This window comes from Pelobates fuscus, chromosome 3 (genome assembly GCF_036172605.1).
Source record: "Pelobates fuscus isolate aPelFus1 chromosome 3, aPelFus1.pri, whole genome shotgun sequence".
Classification (NCBI taxonomy): Eukaryota; Metazoa; Chordata; class Amphibia; order Anura; family Pelobatidae; genus Pelobates; species Pelobates fuscus.
In genome coordinates this window covers 54,637,304-54,656,499 of record NC_086319.1, presented here as the reverse complement: position 1 = coordinate 54,656,499, position 19,196 = coordinate 54,637,304, and positions in this window count along the sequence as shown.

The following is a 19,196-nucleotide window of genomic DNA, read 5'->3' as shown; positions in this document are numbered from 1 at the left end:
AGTTCCAGGGGTACAACAACAACTTTATTGGACACACTCTGCTTTATACTTGTCCCCATGCAAGGGGTGGATCACACATAAAGACAATGTCCCCTCCCAGGGGTCGTATAACGGATCTGGAATCCCAGTCCCCCTGTTCCTGCCACTCCGTGTCCCCTCCCAGGGGTCTCCAGTCCCTTTTGTCCCCTGTTCCTGCCACCCATCCTCAGGGCTTCCCACCTCCGGTGACAAGGGGTCTTCATCCCATGAGCCCAGTACCTGGGAGCCCCAGCGAGGGAAAGTTTCCCACCTCTTTGACTCCTAGCTACAGAAAGCCTGCCAAACCGCCATTGTCCCCAAAGAGTATCCCCACCAATCTCAGGGAAACTAATACTCCACCAGGCTGGCGTTTGTCTGTACAAACGGCGGCCACCCAGGGAAGCACTCAATTACTTCCCTTGCGGTTTCACACTTATGATGCGAGCTGCAAACGTTCTAATTGATTGGTGCGAACATTCTAAGGGGCACTGGGGAGGTCCTCATTCGGGAACTACAGGAGCACGATAGAACTACACGAAAGGGAGGGAGAACCCCTGCACCCAAGACAGTACACACACACAGCAGGGAAACCAGGCATATTAACAGTTTAGCGGCAGTCGCCCTAAAGCCGTATCCTAAGTTTGCAGGTTTTGTTTATATTTTGACCATATGTGTTGAAATTAAAATGGCACACTAAAACCTGAATTTGTCACAGGGTATTTGGGGCAGCTTTGAGATTTAGTAATTTCAACTAAATTGTGCCAAATTCAACTTCATGTCCACAACACATTTTTTTCATATGATCTATTTAAATGGGCAAATTCAATACGTAAATTGATACATAAAACAGAATATATGGTTTCTACAAAGGAGAAAGCCTTTGTTGTTGGTAATCCATTCAAATTATCAACCAAATGAAAAAATTTCAAGTTCGAAGCAACCTAAACTAGACATTCAATTGCTTCAAATAAGACTTAAATATAGTGTTTAGACACTACCAAGTAAGTGATAGTAAATGGTGAATCTTGAATAGTGAAGAATTAATAGATAAATGGAGAATCCTGGGTCAAAACAGGTGACCTGTAGACTGGAGATATTTTGGCTTATATTGGCAATTGTATAATTTATCTATATATTTCTACAATCCTAATGATTAGAGAGTAGTGGGGCTGGCTTAAAGGGACACCATAGTCCGCAAAAAACTACTATAGCTTAATGTAGTGGTTCTGGTATCTACAGCTTGTCCCTACAGGCTTTTTAATGTAAACACTGCCTTTTTATAGAAAAAAACGTGTTTACATTATTGCCTAGTAACACCTCTAGAGGCAGTCACTCACAGGCCATTAGAGGATGCTTCCTGTGTCAGTGCTGCAGTGTGCACACATGTAAATTTAGTTTTTGCCTGTATATTTTCAGAAATACATGTTTGTATTAATGACACTATACTATAGTCTTCTTTTAATGTAGGCAGCCGGAATAATGCAAAAGGTGGAAAAATTAGGTGGCTGTATTGAATTTCATAAAATGTACCTTTTAATAACTTGTTTTAAAATGATCTTTTGAAGATAATTACTGAGTAGAGCAAAGTGTATATACAGTATGTTTAGAACATACATTAACAGTGATACAATGGACAAAGTAAATATTTCTCTGGAATATATACAGAATCTAACTGATTAATCTTTTTGTAAATACATTATTTTTCATTTGTTTTGTCACTGTGTTTGTATGCTACTAATCACATTGTATATACATGTTTTTGCTCTACTCATTTGTATCATGACTTTCAAAAGATCATCAAAGAAGAATTTAAATTGTACATACTTTCAATACATCCACCTCATTTCTCCTCAATACCAGTGGGGCTTATTCACAAGAATTGTGAACTGTAAACTGGATTGTAACATTTAGGTCAAAACGGCTGATTTGAAACATTCTTCAATTTGGCTATTTTGACATGAATATTGCAGTTTATTTCACTACAATTTGCTGTTAACGGAATATTTTTTTTTTTTTTTTTTTGCAAATGCACACAAAAACATAAATACTGAAAGAATAAAAAGGGTGAATGAAGGAGAACAAAAAAAATCTAACAAAAAAAAAAGTCGAGAAGATGTTCCCATTAGATAACTCCAAAGCATTTTTTGTAAAATAAGTTTTCCATTAGTAAACAGTCAAAATGTTGATAAATAACTTTGTATCTGTCACGTTTACCATGATTTTATTATGCAGAACAAAATACAGCGGAGTTCTTTTATCGCTATAAAATACTAGTTGCAAATGTAATGAAAACATCAAGAATAAAGGTTTATGGAAATACCAGACCCCTTCTTAAATCTAAACATCGGCAAAAGACAATCTCTCCTGTTACATGTGGCCTTGCTTATTTGTATTGAAGTAGGACAAATAAGAAAATATGTTAATACTTTTCAGATGTTTTGATTCACTGTCCTGAATTTTCATTACTTTTCTCAGCATGGTCGTGACATTTTTATTGATCTTTTGTAGAGATAGTGTGTTACTTAATGTTTATTTGCTGTGGTTCCAGATGCTTTGTATTTTCAGTTCAGCTCGGGCAGGATGCTTTCAATCAAGATATTTCTCTTTTTTGCTCAGCTCCCTCTGTTTAGGCTCCTTGAAGTACTGCAACTAAATATCCCTGGTTTCTTTTAGATCCAATAATTTTGCAATGCAGAGTGTGTGTGTGTGTGTTTGGTTTTGAAGCAATTCTACAGTGACTTGATGGAATTGGGTGTTAGTAATTGGTGATCTTTATTCCTAAGAGTTTGCAGCTGCTTGATAACGGAACAGGAAACTTATCCATAATCTCTACTTTGTTTCAGTGATACATTCTTTAGCAGATAAATAAAGCTAAAGTGGACCTGAACACATCAAGGTTTTTATTTCATTGATTATGCAGGAATATTACGTCTACAAGTAGAGTAGTGATTGTTGCTTCTAGCAGATGACTCCTGTAGGAACTGCATGTGAAGGACTTTTATGCAATTGCCTATATGCTTCAGTTTAATTCTCTCCCTGCTATTTTAAGGTCTATATTGTTCGGTTCCAAATGTCAAGAATGAATGTATTTTAAAGTGTTTTATGTCTTTTTGTAACCATGTGGTTAATGGAGTCTGCCTCTAGCCCTGGATAATTGAATTACTTCCCCCTTTGTCTCCAGGATAGAGGCCTCTATAAAATCTGCTTAAGCCAGATTTAGCCATGCTGACAGGGGTTTTAAAAGATACTTTACTAACTTTTGAACCCCTGGTCTGATTCATGCCATTTTTTTAATATGTTGTTCCCCTGAATGGATTGATTGTGAATATGTAATTTTTATGTGAATGTGATGTATGGTTTTATAGTTATGAATGTTAGGTAAAAAGTATGTGAAACTGTAAATGTTCTGGCCAGCAGATAATTGAGCTATGTATATTGCTAAAACTCAATTATCTAGCCTGGCCCAGAGGAGGAGTTTTGTGTTGCATAAATTGTGAGTTCTGTGTGCCAGTAAATCAGTCTTGTTCCAGCATTAAGTTTTGGCTCATGTGTGGATTATTCGGCGATTCCAGGGATATTTCTACTTGTGGAATATTGGGTGATTTTACTTTTATGGGAAGAAGGGAATGCTTGACGGGGATATTTTCTACTACCGTCACAACTGGTTGGCAGCGGCGGGATTTTCCCTTCTACTTCCCTTTACACCAGGATTCCAAGCAGACACTGGGAACAGTGAATGGAAGGCTGGTACACCCTGCTTAAAAGAAATACACTGAAAGAACTACTGGAAGTCCGTGGAAGGATTGCTAGCAACAAAACCAAGCGGGTCATCATAGCAGAATTAATGGAGCTAGACCAGGAGAACTTGGTTGCAGCAACGCCAGCAGTACAAGAGATGGAGACACCAGTGATTCAGGAGGAGGAATCACCAGCCAACAAGGCAATGAGAGAAAAGCTAGCATGGTTCGGTCCGAACCCAACGGCGGATGTGGTGCTGAAAGTGATGAACCTGTTAGCGGAGGAGGCTAAACAAATAAGAGACGCAAAGCTACAGTTAGAACTGGCAGCAGTCCAACAAGCAGCCACACGTTCTCCAAACAGTGAGTACAGCACAGCAGACACAAGGAAGATTCCGTTTAGCGCTTTTAAAGCTTTTAATGAAGAAGACTGTGAAATTGATAATTACCTGGCAGATTTTGAGCGACAATGTAACCTGCACCGAATAGATAGAGGAGAGTGGGTTTCCATATTGGCCGGCAAACTGTCAGGCAAAGCTTCTGATGCTTTCCGGACCGTGCCAGAGCAGGAGATCCATAGCTACGCCAGGGTTAAAGAAGTGCTCCTGGCTCGTTATGCAGTAACCCCAGAGTCCTACCGACAAAAGTTCAGGGACTCACGCAAAACCACGAAAGACTCTTACGTGGAATGGGCATGCCAGTTATCCCTGTCGGCCTCTAACTGGGTTAACAGCAGCCAGGCCACCACCGCAGAGGACATTTTGCAACTAATGCTCCTGGAGCAATTTTACGATAACATCCAAACGGATGTCAAAGACTGGATGAGAGATCGCAGGCCCATGACTCTACCAGAGGCCGCTAAGTTGGCGGATGAATATGCGGATACCCGCAAGACAAACCCAGTCACGCCACGGGTACAACCTCCATGACCAACGGTGCCCTACCACCCACCAGCCGCTAGATACCGACCTCCTAACAGACCGGTGACATCTAACCCTCGCTATCCACCCCAGGAGGACAAGGAACAACGCTGCTTCCGGTGCCAAAAGGTGGGTCACATCAAGCAGAATTGCCCCATGGACAACAACACCAGGTCAAATTGGTCTCGACCTGGTTACCGCCCACCAGCAGCAGCCCATTGTGTAGACTCGGCTTGGGATCCCCAGGAGCTGGGTCAGGAAGAACCATTGGGCACCCTTTATGAAGCCCTCATGGTACAAACTGTTATTACGGACAACAGGAAACACCATTGTCAGCTGGTCATGGTTAACGGAAAAACCTCCCGGGGATTAAGAGACAGTGGGGCAACCATCACGTTGGTACAAAGACACCTTATTAAGGCATCAGAGAGACCGGGGAAATCAATTGCTGTGAGAGTGGCAGGGGGGGCAGTATACCGTATTCCTACTGCACGGGTACACCTAGACTGGGGTGCGGGAGCTGGCAATGTTCATGTGGGCGTCATGAAAGACTTACCTTCTGAAGTCATCTTGGGCAACGACATTGGCCCCCTGACTTCGACGTTTGCCTCTACCCCCGCTCAGGAGGCCCACGCAGTAACCACCAGAGCACAAAGTCGTGCTGCCGAGAGCCATCCGCTTCCTACTGAGACCCAGGTAAGCCAACCCAACCTACCCTTGACTGTAGAACCCCTACCCTGGGACACCCCAGAAGACTTTGGGCGGGAGGTGACCAGAGACCCTTCCCTCAGAAAGTATCGAGAGAAAGCCAGGAGGGGCCAAGGGGGGTTGGAGAAGGAGCAATTTATCTGGGAGAAAGGCCGCTTGTACAGGCTCACCGAGACCCGGGGTAATGCACCAGGGCCTAAGCAAAAACGCCAGCTGGTAGTTCCCCGGAAATACCGGCAGGAGTTGTTGAGGATTGGGCACGACGTACCCTTGGCAGGCCATTTGGGAATACGCAAGACAGGGTATCGGATAACCCAGAACTTCTTCTGGCCTGGCGTATCCGACGACGTCAGAGCGTATTGTCAAACGTGCGAGGTATGCCAACGTATAGGTAAAAAGGGAGACCACCCAAAGGCTAAACTAGTTTCCATGCCCATTATTGAAGAACCGTTCACAAGGGTAGCCGTGGACATTATAGGGCCCCTGGCCCAACCTAGCCGTTCCGGCAAGCGGTATATACTCACCATAGTAGACTACGCCACCCGTTACCCCGAAGCGGTAGCTCTCTCGAACATACAGGCTGAGACCGTAGCAGAGGCCCTAGTTAAAGTATTTTCCTGAGTAGGCTTTCCCAAGGAGGTTCTGTCCGACCAAGGTACCCAATTCACGGCCGAGATAACCCAGCAGATATGGAAAACCTGTGGAGTTAAATCCCTGACTAGCTCCCCATACCACCTCTAGACTGGCGGGTGAGGGGGCCCTTAGATCTCATCAAGGATCACTGGGAGGGGCAGACAGAGATTGAGGGGACCCCGGTTGTACCTTATGTCCTGGAGCTGAGGGGCCGCATGGAGGAATTAGCCCAGACAGTGCGAGAGAACCTCCAGGCGGCCCAACAGCGCCAGAAGGTATGGTATGACCGACGGGCTAGGCACCGGAGCTTTCAGATAGGCCAAAAGGTCATGGTATTAAGGCCGGTCCGAACAGACAAGCTCCAGGCCGCCTGGCAGGGCCCCTATAAAGTTATAGGACAGATATGCGACACTACCTACACGATAGCCAGCTGCGAGGATGAAGATGTGAAACGAACCTTTCACATCAACATGCTCAAGGCCTATCGGGAACGGGCAGAGGAGGTAGCCGCTATCTGTGCACCAGCAGGAGAAGACACAGAGACCCTACCCCTTCCCTACCTATTGGGCAGTAACGAAGGGATGACCCAGATAGAGAAAGTCCAACTAGGTGAACAGCTGGAGCCGCAAGAGCGGGCTCAAGCTGTCCGCTTACTAAAAACAAAACAGGTCACATTCTCTCAGGAGCCTGGATACACACTCCTAGCCATACACAAGGTAGAGACTGCAGGGCAGGCACCCCTGAGACAGCCTCCCTACCGTATCCCCGAAGCAGTCCGGGAAGGGATGCGGAAGGAAATAGATGAGATGCTTCGGCTAGGCGTAATCGAACCCTCAGAAAGTCCTTGGGCCTCGCCGGTAGTCTTAGTGCCAAAGAAGGATGGGACAACCCGCTTCTGTGTAGACTACCGGCGCCTCAACGACAAGACAGTTATGGACGCCTATCCGATGCCACGGATGGACGAGCTGCTTGACCGTATCTCTGCAGGGAAGTATCTGACCACAATAGACCTATGCAAGGGATATTGGCAGATTCCCCTAGCAGAAGATGCCATACCCAAGTCGGCCTTCATCACCCCGTTCGGTCTATACCAATTCCGAGTTATGCCGTTCTGGATGACGAACGCCCCGGCCACCTTCCAACGGATGGTGGATCAGTTACTTGGGGGTCTCCAGAGCTTTGCATGCGCTTACCTGGATGACATCGCTATCCACAGCGATACATGGGAAGCGCACCTAGAGCACGTAGGGGTAGTATTAGATAGGATCAGGGGGGCCGGGCTGACCCTGAAACCCGACAAATGTAATTTGGGTATGGCGGAGGTACAATATTTGGGCCACCGAGTAGGATGTGGTAAGCAACGTCCGGAGCCGGCTAAGATCGAGGCCGTTGCCAATTGGCCCACTCCCCACACCAAGACACAAGTCATGGCTTTCCTGGGCACAGCCGGCTATTACAGACGCTTTGTACCCGACTATAGCGCCCTGGCCAAACCCGTGACCGACTTGACCAAAAAGAAGCTACCCCGACAAGTCCTGTGGTCCCCGGAATGCGAGGTGGCTTTCCAAGCACTAAAGACTGCTCTGGTTAATGCTCCGGTGTTGGTTACCCCAGATCCTAACGAAAGATTTATTGTCCACACAGACGCTTCAATGTTTGGACTGGGGGCAGTACTAAGCCAGATCGGGGAGGATGGAGGAGAGTACCCGGTGGCATACCTGAGTCGGAAGCTGTTACCAAGGGAGGTCAGTTATGCCACCATTGAAAAAGAGTGTTTGGCCTTAGTATGGGCACTCAAAAAACTCACACCTTACCTTTATGGCCGGGCTTTCACTCTCATCACCGATCACAACCCCTTGGTGTGGCTTAACCGGGTTTCAGGGGACAACGCCCGGTTGCTACGCTGGAGCTTGGCCTTACAGCCCTATGACTTTACGATTCATTATCGCCCAGGCAAGCAAAACGGGAATGCCGATGGATTGTCACGCCAAACGGATTTAACCTCGGACTAAAAGCTCTGAACCCGTCAACCCTACTGGACCAGGAAAGGTCCAACCGAGTTGCCGGAGCAGGGAGAAAAAGGGGGGCCATTGTGAAGGACTTTTATGCAATTGCCTATATGCTCCAGTTTAATTATCTCCCTGCTATTTTAAGGTCTATATTGTTCGGTTCCAAATGTCAAGAATGAATGTATTTTTTTTTTTTTTTTTAAATTTGAATTTTTATTGAAAGATTTTCATTGGGATTAGGGTACAGAAAAAAAAGAGGGAGAGGGGAGGGGAGGGGAAAACATATATAAGGTCCAGTAGAATACATAACAGTGGCATACATTAAGTCATAAAGTCATACAGCAAATTACAATAGGATCCGTGGATTGGAAGCATTCCTAGATGACAACATAACATTAGAAACATTTTCACAACAGTGTTGAGTACCCAAAGGTGCTACTGGCACAATTTAGTCTCTCCTGTTACGGTATGGGTGTCTTATGGTTCCTTGCAAGGAGAGATTGCGGTATGCAATACTGTATAGTATAACGGTACATTACAAGAGGACACCTTGACACAGTGAGTGAAGACCCACGAAGCATAGTGATCGTCCAACAAATCGATCTTCGTATACTAAGTTCCCTGTTGAGCATAGTGCGGTAGTGGAGTTCATAAATTGCATACATTGAATAAGACAGTTAAAGTAGATGTTGTGTATAGTTATTGTAGGCCTAGTCTAGCGGTTCAGAGGTGTGTCGAGCTTGGCCGGAGTGTGTTATACACTATCCCATATGGTCCAATGCTCTCTGACCTGTTACATATCTGATAGGAGTCACAATTGTGTTACGAGCCCTTATCTTTCTGTATTATATATGCATTTGAGTTCCATTGGTTCCAGTTATATTGGGCTGTAGATATTTGTGTAGCCGAGTGTGCTGACATTAGTTCATACCTTAGAAACTGCCTAGTCTTATGGTGTAGTAAGTTAGGATGCGGGCATGTGGTCTGTTTCCAATTAGCAGCAATAAGACTACGGGTAGCTAGGATTAATATGCTTAATAACTGTTTATCCGTATGTGACAGAGTATCCGGTGTCATTAAAAATATACCAATTCGTGATGTCAGAGTTAAGGGCTGAAAGCCTACTTCATTCCATAAGTTTTGGGTCTCTTCCCATAAAGGTAAAATAAGGGGGCACTCCCACCATATGTGGGTCATGGTACCTTTGGATTGGAGACATCTCCAACAGCTATCTGGAGCGTTAGGGTAAATGTTGTGTAATCTGTCCGGTGTGAGATACCACCGATAGATAAGTTTTTTGTGAGACTCTATATGAGAGTAACAGGAGGTAACCCCTTTTAATGCCATGAGCGAATGAAGCCATTGATCATCCGTGAAGTTTTGAGGGTTTTCTTTCTGCCACTGGGATTTATAAGCAGCCTTCGGTTCAGGGGATTGCTCAATCAAGGTAAGATAGCTTAAGGACAAAGTCTTGGTTTTTATTGGGGATTTATAGCATCTATCATATAGTTTAAGAAGGTTCTTGCTTGGCCCTGGGGTTAGGTCTACTAGTGTGGCCACTCTAGTAGCTATGACGTCCTTCAATTGAAGGTAAGGAAATATAAATGAGTGGGGTAAGTCGTAAAGAGTTTGGAGTTCGGGGAATGGTAGGATCTCATCGTATCTACAAATATCAATTATTCGGGGATTACCCATCTGCTTCCATTTGTGTATAGACAGCCAAGGAGAAACCGCGGCTAGTGCCTTTAATGGTGCCCACGGCAGAAACTTACGATCAGGTATGTATTTATGGTGTAACCTATCCCACGCTTGAATTGAGAATTTAGATAGTGGCAACAATGTGTGAGTATGTTTCCTCAAATGTTTAGGTGTCCACATGATCTCTACTGGGGACCCCAGTGGGGTATAATTGTTTTCTATATCCACCCATTGTAATGTGGACTTAGCTGCATGGAGCTTAATTGCTGTTTCCAACAGGGCCGCTTTCTGGTACTGTATTATATTGGGGGTGCCCAGTCCACCTTTTGAGGTCGGGACTTGGAGGAGACTAGAAGCCAGACGGGGTTTTTTACCTCCCCATATATATGTGGTTATAGTTCTTTGGATTTGTTTGCCTAGAGTCGGGGAGATCGGGATTGGTATCATCCGAAACACATATAGTAATTTGGGAAGAAGTACCATTTTAATTACGTTTATCTTCCCAAACCAAGACAGCATTACATCTTTCCACTTATATATCGTTTGAGTACACAGTCGTGGTAGTGTCGAGTAGTTATGTTTAATGATTTCTCTTAACGTGGTAGATATCTTTATACCTAGGTATGTGATATGTGCCTGTCTCCAGTCGAAGGAAAATCTGTCTTTCAGCGATTGGACAGTGGTTTGTGGAAGTCTCAATGGTAAGGCTTGTGTCTTCGTTTGGTTCAACTTATAATAAGAAATGGCGCTATATTCTTGTAGTGTATTCATAAGATGAGGTAGGGAGTGGGTCGGGTTTGACATGGTAATGAGAACGTCATCCGCAAACATAGAGAGTTTGCATTCCGCGTTGGAAATGGATATCCCTGTTATATCATTGTTTTTCCGTATCCTATCTGCTAAGGGTTCTAAGGATAATACAAATAAAAGGGGCGACAACGGGCAGCCTTGACGTGTGCCATTTGTTATCCAAAAGGGTTGTGAGATAAAACCGGCATTAGCTACCTTGGCTGATGGTTTGCCATAGAGGGCCAGAATCCCTTTAATAAATGGGTCGGGGAAGCCAAATTTTATTAGAACTTGCTCCATATATAGCCAATTCAATCTATCGAAGGCCTTCTCCGCGTCCAGCGCTAAGAGAAGGCCTTCCATGTGAGATGATTCCATATGGGCTATTATATTAAGAATTTTCCTCGTATTGTCGGAGCCTTGTCTAGATGTCACAAACCCTGATTGGTCAGTGTGAATAATTCGAGTTAGAATGTTTTTCAATCTATCAGCTAGGATTTTAGCATAGAGCTTGGTGTCACAATTTAGAAGTGATATAGGTCTAAAGTTTTGGCACAATGTGGCCGGTTTGCCCGGTTTTGGTAAAGTAGACACATGTGCCTGTAGCATTTCGGGTGGCATAGCCCCGTTAGTAAAGCAGTGGTTAAGAAATTCCGTCAGGGAGGGAGCTAGGGTAGTAAAAAACGTCTGATAATAAATATTAGAGAGACCATCTGGGCCCGGGGCTTTATGTCGGGGTAGTTGTCTGATAATTTGGCCCAATTCTTGCTCAGAGATTGGTTGGATGAGTGAATCAATTTCAGATTGTTGTAGAGTGGGCAGATCAACCTTATTCAAAAAGGATTGTATTTGGGAAAGGGATGGAGTAGGAGTGGTTTTATCTTCTTTAAGGTTGTACAGGGTACTATAATAGCGAGCGAATTCGTCCACAATATCCTGTGGATTCATTAATTTTTTGTGCATTGAGGAGTAAATCCAGGCCACCCTAGAGTTGGCCATTCTAGCTTTTAATTTGGCCGCTAATACAGAGCCCGCCTTATTTCCATGTGCAAAGAACTTATGTTTATAGCGTTGGAGAATAAAATTCGCTTTGTCTATATCGATATCATTTAATTTAATTTGAAGGCGTCTAAGTGCGTCACTACGTGTTACAGAAGGGCTTATCTTGTTAGCGTGCGTAAGAGCCGCAATTTCATTAATGAGGGTGGAATATTCTTTGTCCCTTTGTTTTTTGGCTCGGCTAGCATGTTTGATGAAAGATCCTCTAATTACGGCTTTATGAGCCTGCCAAATCGATTCTATAGTGGTATCTTGGGTGGTGTTTAGTTCAAAATATGTCTTAAGGTCTTCTGCAATTTGGTGTTTGATAAGTGGGTCTTTCAGTAAGGTTTCGTTGAGACGCCAGGTGCCGCGTCCCTTAGAGGGAAAACGTTCCTGCAGTGAGATAGTGATGGGCGCATGGTCCGACCATGTAATAATCCCTATATTTACAGCATGTATTTTTGGTATCGTGGAGGAATGGACTAGGAATCTGTCTATACGCGAATATGAATTGTGTATTTGCGAGTAAAATGTGTAATCTTTGTCTGAGGGGTGGAGTACCCTCCAGGCATCTACAAGTTCCGAGGAATGAATAGCTTTCCTGAGATTGGACGCCACAATCGAACGTTTGCGGGCTGTGGCCTGAGTTACATTATTGGTTGAAGTCGTATCTATTGTCTCATCTAATACAAAGTTTGTGTCCCCCCCTATAACTAATGTTCCAAATGGGTGCGCTTGTGCCAATGCGATCATTTTGTTAGCAAATTGCAGTTGATTGTCATGGGGGCTATAAACATTTAGCAGTGTGTAGGGCTCATTGTTCAAATAACATTGCAACAATAAGAATCTACCCTCTCTATCAATGACCTTATGGTGAAATGAGAATACCACATCTTTACCTATCAAGATTGAGACTCCCCTTTTTTTCTTTACATATCCCACATGGAAACCAATCGGGAATTGTTTAGAGGAGAACTTGGGCATGTGTGATTTCAAAAAGTGGGTCTCTTGGAAGAACGCTACATTTGTTTGATGTTTTGTGGCTTCTGTTAGGGCTAATCTCCTCTTATGCGGAGAGTTTAAACCCTTAGTATTAAGGGAGAGTATGTTTAAAGGCATCAGAAAAATTTGAAAAGTGTCTACTAGGAAGTGAAATGTATTCAACCCGGGAGTAATTCCGGGGGGGGGGTCTGTAGTCTCAACACACCCATGTTAGTGGTCATGAGAGTGAAGAGAGGAACTTCATCCATACCCAAAATATAAGCTCTGCCAATATAACCATAACATTGAATTAATACCTTGCCCTTTTTTTGTTTGTGGTTTCGTGAGTTATCCTGTGGCTCTTTATATTTGAGGGGGCTTAGGAAAAGAAGATTAAACCATTGTAAGTGCCATAATACATTATTGACCCATATATGTTTGCATCGCAACTTTACAACTTTCGGATCAGTGTGGTCATTCAGGGACCTTAAAGGAGAGGGGGAAGGGTGGAGAAACGGAAGGGGAGGAAGGGATTTGAGGTGCCAGAAGGCAACTAAGTACAACAAGACACTCCAGGACTCACCGTCCAGTGTCTTAGTAAGAAGTATCGGCCACATGTAGCCAAATCGGGGGAGGGTGAACGTGTTATATAGGTAGGGACTTATACCAGTACTGTATTGATATTACCTTAAGTCCTCACCATTGGTGAGTTAAACTATCAGTTAGCATTGTTATCGGTATCGGTAGAGACTTGCCGATGCCTGACAGTACAGTAGCCAAACGGGCTATAAAACAACATAATCACAACCAATCATCATATACATATATACAGTAGGAATCTCACGTGATGTCAGGTCAAGTCGGCTCTGACAGGCAAGTTACTAGCGGGTCTATCGACCTTGTTCGCAGTAGTCTTTCATTTAGGCCTCGGAACTTGAATCCAGTCCTTCGAGATTTTTGCCGGTGATTTGCGGTGTTCAATAGGGCGATCTTCTCCAGTATTCTGAGCAAACGGGATTTTCCATTCCGTTAAGAGATGAATCCCTTCAGCTTCGGTTTTTATCTGGTGTTCGATGCCGTTCCTCCTCACTATTAGTCGAGTAGGATATCCCCATTTGTAGAGGATAGTTGCTTGGCGTAGTGCTTTAGTGATGGTTATGAGCGATTTCCGCTTAGCAAGTGTGGCCGCGGACAAGTCAGTGAAAAGTTGGATCCCAGTGTATTCCGCTGGTAAGTCCGTGGTATCTCTGATTTTGCGCATAATCGCTTCTTTCGTGGTAAAATAGTGTATTCGGACAATAACATCACGCGGTACAGTATCCGCCAGAAATCGTGGCTTTGGTAGTCGGTGGATGCGATCTATGCATAAATCGTTATCTTCAAGTTGCGGGCATAGAGTTTTAAAGAAATTTTGAGCGTAGGCCTTGAGTTCCATCGCTGTGACAGTTTCGGGGATGCCGCGCAGGCGGATATTGTTGCGCCTGTCGCGGTCCTCCTGGTCTGCCACCTTAGCAGTGAGGAAATTCACTTTTTCTGCAAGTGATTCATAGGTGTCTGCTAAATTATTGTGAGCTTCTATGATTTCATCCGCTTTATCTTCTAATTTGGCGGTGCGCTCACCGATTTCTTTAATGTCATTTCGTACATCTCGAGCTAATTTAGCAAATTCAGCTTGTAGAGTATGCTGCATATCTTTGAGCATTTTGAATAGTGCGGTCTCTGATGCAGGGGTCAGATTGTCTAGGGAGACAGAGGTGTTGTCGCTCCTGTCTGAGCATGCCGCAGGAGATGAAGGGCCGTCGGCGCCATTTTGTGGGATTCGTCGCGGCGATGTTAAGGCCGCAACTTGTAACGCTGGCTGGCGCAGTTTCGCTTTTTTAGTGGATCTTTGGGACATGGCTACCTCAGGTAGGTATCCGATAGTCACTTTGAGTGGTTTCGTGTCTCTATCGCTCTGCTAATCGCTGTTTTTTCGTTCACCCTCGACGGAGCTGGTCACTCACACATCCACTCTCTCGAGTAGCCAGGCCACGCCCCGAATGAATGTATTTTAAAGTGTTTTATGTCTTTTTGTAACCATGTGGTTAATGGAGTCTGCCTCTAGCCCTGGATAATTGAATTACTTCCCCCTTTGTCTCCAGGATAGAGGCCTCTATAAAATCTGCTTAAGCCAGATTTAGCCATGCTGACAGGGGTTTTAAAAGATACTTTACTAACTTTTGAACCCCTGGTCTGATTCATGCCATTTTTTAATATGTTGTTCCCCTGAATGGATTGATTGTGAATATGTAATTTGTATGTGAATGTGATGTATGGTTTTATAGTTATGAATGTTAGGTAAAAAGTATGTGAAACTGTAAATGTTCTGGCCAGCAGATAATTGAGCTATGTATATTGCTAAAACTCAATTATCTAGCCTGGCCCAGAGGAGGAGTTTTGTGTTGCATAAATTGTGAGTTCTGTGTGCCAGTAAATCAGTCTTGTTCCAGCATTAAGTTTTGGCTCATGTGTGGATTATTCGGCGATTCCAGGGATATTTCTACTTGTGGAATATTGGGTGATTTTACTTTTATGGGAAGAAGGGAATGCTTGACGGGGATATTTTCTACTACCGTCACAGCACTCTGGCAGACACCACAATCACCGAATCCGAGAAACCTTTTAAATTCTCCCAAGCATATGAATGCTGTAGACCATTGAATAGGAACCATACGAATAGGCTTGTACTCCTAGCAGTCAACTGGAACAGCATGCAATAAATCCTTCCCCCCAATAATGAGACGACACATCACTTTGAGGGTAAAACAGGAACTTTAAAATACAGAAAGTTACTTTTTATCCATAACACACAGACATTTCACATATCCCCAGATAGCTGGGATCTGCGCGCACAAAACTACCGAATAGCGCGCAGATCCTACTCACACAGTTCACTCGCCACGGAGCCGAAGTCTTTAACTACACGAATGGGCTCCATGGCATAACTATCTGGGTTAACACATTCACATAAGGTCTGGTCCATAGTCCAAAGGCAAGAGGCGGGCAAGCAGCCCCCTCCAAGGACACGTGGCGAGTTCGGTTTCGCCACACTGCAGATATGAATAAAGAAGAAGATACCAGCATATATGGCATTTATTACACATAGGCATTAAGGGTCGAATGGACAGATATCCAATTGCACCTTGGTTTTGGTCAAGTATAAACAGGGAGGGTTAAAGGAACACAAACATGTATTCCAGACCCTATTGTGTTAAAACCTGTAACGTATTCATCCGCTTATAAAAAAATGTGGTTAATGGCATTTACTGTCCACACAGGAAAAGTTGTGCCGAGCAGTAACCAAATCCACAGAAGGGTTAATGCTGAGCAGCAATTATGCAAATGGAATGGTAACTGCTTTTGGGGTCAAAGGCCGGTTACAGCCTATCAGATCTAGAGGCAGGGCCGGTGCAAGGATTTTTGCCGCCCTAGGCAAAAGTAAAGTTTGCCGCCCCCCATCCCCCCCCCCCGATATGACATCACAATGCCCCATGTTAACTAACGCAAGTGCTGCAGTGCCACCGTGTTTACATTAAAAGGCCTGCAGGGACAGGCTATAGACACCAGAACCACTACATTAAGCTGCAGTGGTTCTGGGGACTAAAGTGTCCCTTTAACCCCTTAAGGACCAAACTTCTGGAATAAAAGGGAATCATGACATGTCACACATGTCATGTGTCCTTAAGGGGTTAATGTGAGGTAAATTAGAGATTAGTGCCACAAATAATATACTAGATTGCCTACTTACAATCAGATGAGGATGGTGATGGGCTCTACCTGCAGTCTGGCTCCACTGGTCTGGTGTAGAACAGGCTCTCTGGAGGCTGTTTGTGTTCTGGGAGAACAGGAAGAAGGCTCCATTTTTTTTAAGGCCCTTTGCACAGCTCAAGGTCTGGGCCCCAGGGTCCACCTTCATGTTCCACCAATTAGTTTGTTCACAGGCGTAGGGGATGTCCTGATATGTGTGTAAGGAATGCATTGTGTGAATCTGTGTTTGTATGTGTAAGGGCTGCAATGAGTGTTTCTGTGTATGTACGGGATGCAGTGTGTGCGTCTGTAAGGGGTGCATTGAGTGTGTGTAAGGAATGCATTGTGTGTTTCTGTGTGTGTAAGGGATGCATTGTGTGTAAGGGTTGAATTGCTTGTGTGTGTGTGTCTGTGTGTAATGCATTGTGTGTTTTTCTGTGTGCAAGGGGTGCATTGTGTGTGTGTGATGGATGTCAATCTCTCCCCCCTCCCTTGTCACTCTCTTCTCCCCCTCTCCCTCCCTCGTCACTCTCTTCTCAACCCCCCTTGTCCCTCTCTTCTCCCCCCCATGTCCCTCTCTTCTCCCCCCTCTTGTCCCTCTCTTCTCCCCCCTCCTCCCTTGTCACTCTCTTCTCCCCTGCGTGTCCCTCTCTTCTCCCCCTCCCTTGTCACTCTCGTCTCCCCCGTTGTCACTCTCTTCTCCCCTCCCCACTCTCATTCCCCCTCCTAATCCCGTCAATTCCCCTCCCTGTCAATTTATCCCCCCCCTTTCAATTTATTCCCCCCACCCTGCCTGTCCATTTATTTCCCCACCCTGCCTGTCCATTCCCCCCCCTCCCTGTCCATTTATCCCCCCTCCCTGTCCATTTATCCCCCCGTCCATTTATCCCCCCCCTCCCTGTCCATTTATTCCCTCCCCCTCCCTGTCCATTTATTTACCCCCTCCCTGTCCATTTATTTCCCCCCCTCCCTGTCCATTTATTTCCCCCCCCTGTCCATTTATCCCCCCCTGTCCATTTATTCCCCCTTCCCTGTCTGTCCATTTATTCCCCCCTCCCTGTCTGTCCATTTATTCCCCCCACCCTGCTTGTCCATTTATTCCCCCCTCCCTGTCCTCCCCCCCTCCCTGTCCATTTATTTCCCCCCCTCCCGGTCCATTTATTTCCCCCCCTCCCTGTCCATTTATTTCTCCCCCCTCCCTGTCCATTTATTTCTCCCCCCTCCCTGTCCATTTATTTCTCCCCCCTCCCTGTCCATTTATTTCTCCCCCCTCCCTGTCCATTTATTTCTCCCCCCTCCCTGTCCATTTATTTCTCCCCCTTCCCTGTCCATTTATTTCTCCCCCTTCCCTGTCCATTTATTTCTCCCGCCCCCCTCTTCATTGATTTCTCCTCCTCCCCTCCCTCTCCATTTATTTCTCCTCCCCCCCCTCTCCATTTATTTCATTGATTTCTCCTCCTCCCCTCCCTGTCCATTTATTTCTCCCCCTCCCTGTCCATTTATTTCTCCCCCTTCCCTGTCCATTTATTTCTCCCGCCCCCCTCTTCATTGATTTCTCCTCCTCCCCTCCCTCTCCATTTATTTCTCCTCCCCCCCCTCTCCATTTATTTCTCCCCCCCTCCCCTCTCCATTTATTTCTCCCCCCCCCTCCTCATTGATTTCTCCTCCTCCCCTCCCTCTCCATTTATTATTTATTTATCTCCCCCCCCCCTCTCTATTTATTCCCCCCACCCTCCCCTACCTCTATAGTAGCGTGGCCGAGCTCTGTATCATGGTCCGCTTTTGTTTCCTGTACCCGGCGGACTAACAGGAAGTGAACACCAGTGTTCACTTCCTGTTAGTCCATCCGAGTACAGGAGACAGATGCTCCCTGTACCGGCGGACTATACTGCGCTCGGTCACGCTACAGAGAGGGAGTGACAGGAGGGAGCGCTGAGCGCTTCCCTCCTGTCAGCCCCCTCCCTCTCCTCATGCTGCGCCCGGGCGGTGCGCCCTCATGGACGCACCAGCCCGGGCAAAGCTGCAGCCGCCTGAGGCTCTCTACAGAGCGCTCGGGCGGCTGCAGCATTAGGGGGGCCGGCGCTCCTGGCGGCGCCCCTTCCCAAGGGGCGCCCTAGGCGGCTGCCTAGTCCGCCTTACAGGTAGCGCCGGCCCTGTCTAGAGGAGGGGTATTTAGGCCCAGTTCTCATCCTGCTCAGTGCCCTGTTGTGGTTTCTCTTGTGGTTGTCCGAGAGCGCGTTATTGATTCTGGTTATTCTGGTTACAGTTGCAAGAAAAAGTAACTCTTTGGAATGATATGGATTGCTGCATAAATTGGTCATAAAATGTGATCTGATCATCATCTAAGTCACAACACACCCCCTCTCCCTGCCAGCATCTCCCTGCTCACCCCTTCTCCCTGCCAGCAGCCTCCCTGCTCACCCCCTCTCCCTGCCAGCAGCCTCCCTGCTCACCCCCTCTCCCTGCCAGCAGCTCTGTTACTGCCTCCCTGCTCATACCCTCTCCCTGCCAGCAGCCTCCCTGCTCACCCTCTCTCCCTGCCAGCAGCCTCCCTGCTCACCCCCTCTCCCTGCCAGGAGCTCTGTTACTGCCTCCCTGCTCATACCCTCTCCCTGCCAGCAGCCTCCCTGCTCATACCCTCTCCATGCCAGCAGCCTCCCTGCTCACTCCCGTCTCCATGTCAGCAACCTCCCTGCTCACCCCTCTCCATGACAGCAGCCTTCCTGCTCAGCCCTCTCCATGACAGCAGACTCCCTGATCACCCCTCTCCCTGCCAGCAGACTCCCTGCTTACTCCATGCAAGCAGCCTCTCTGCTTAACCCTCTCCCTGCCAGCAGCCTCCCTACTCACCCTCTCCCCATGCCAGCAACCTCCCT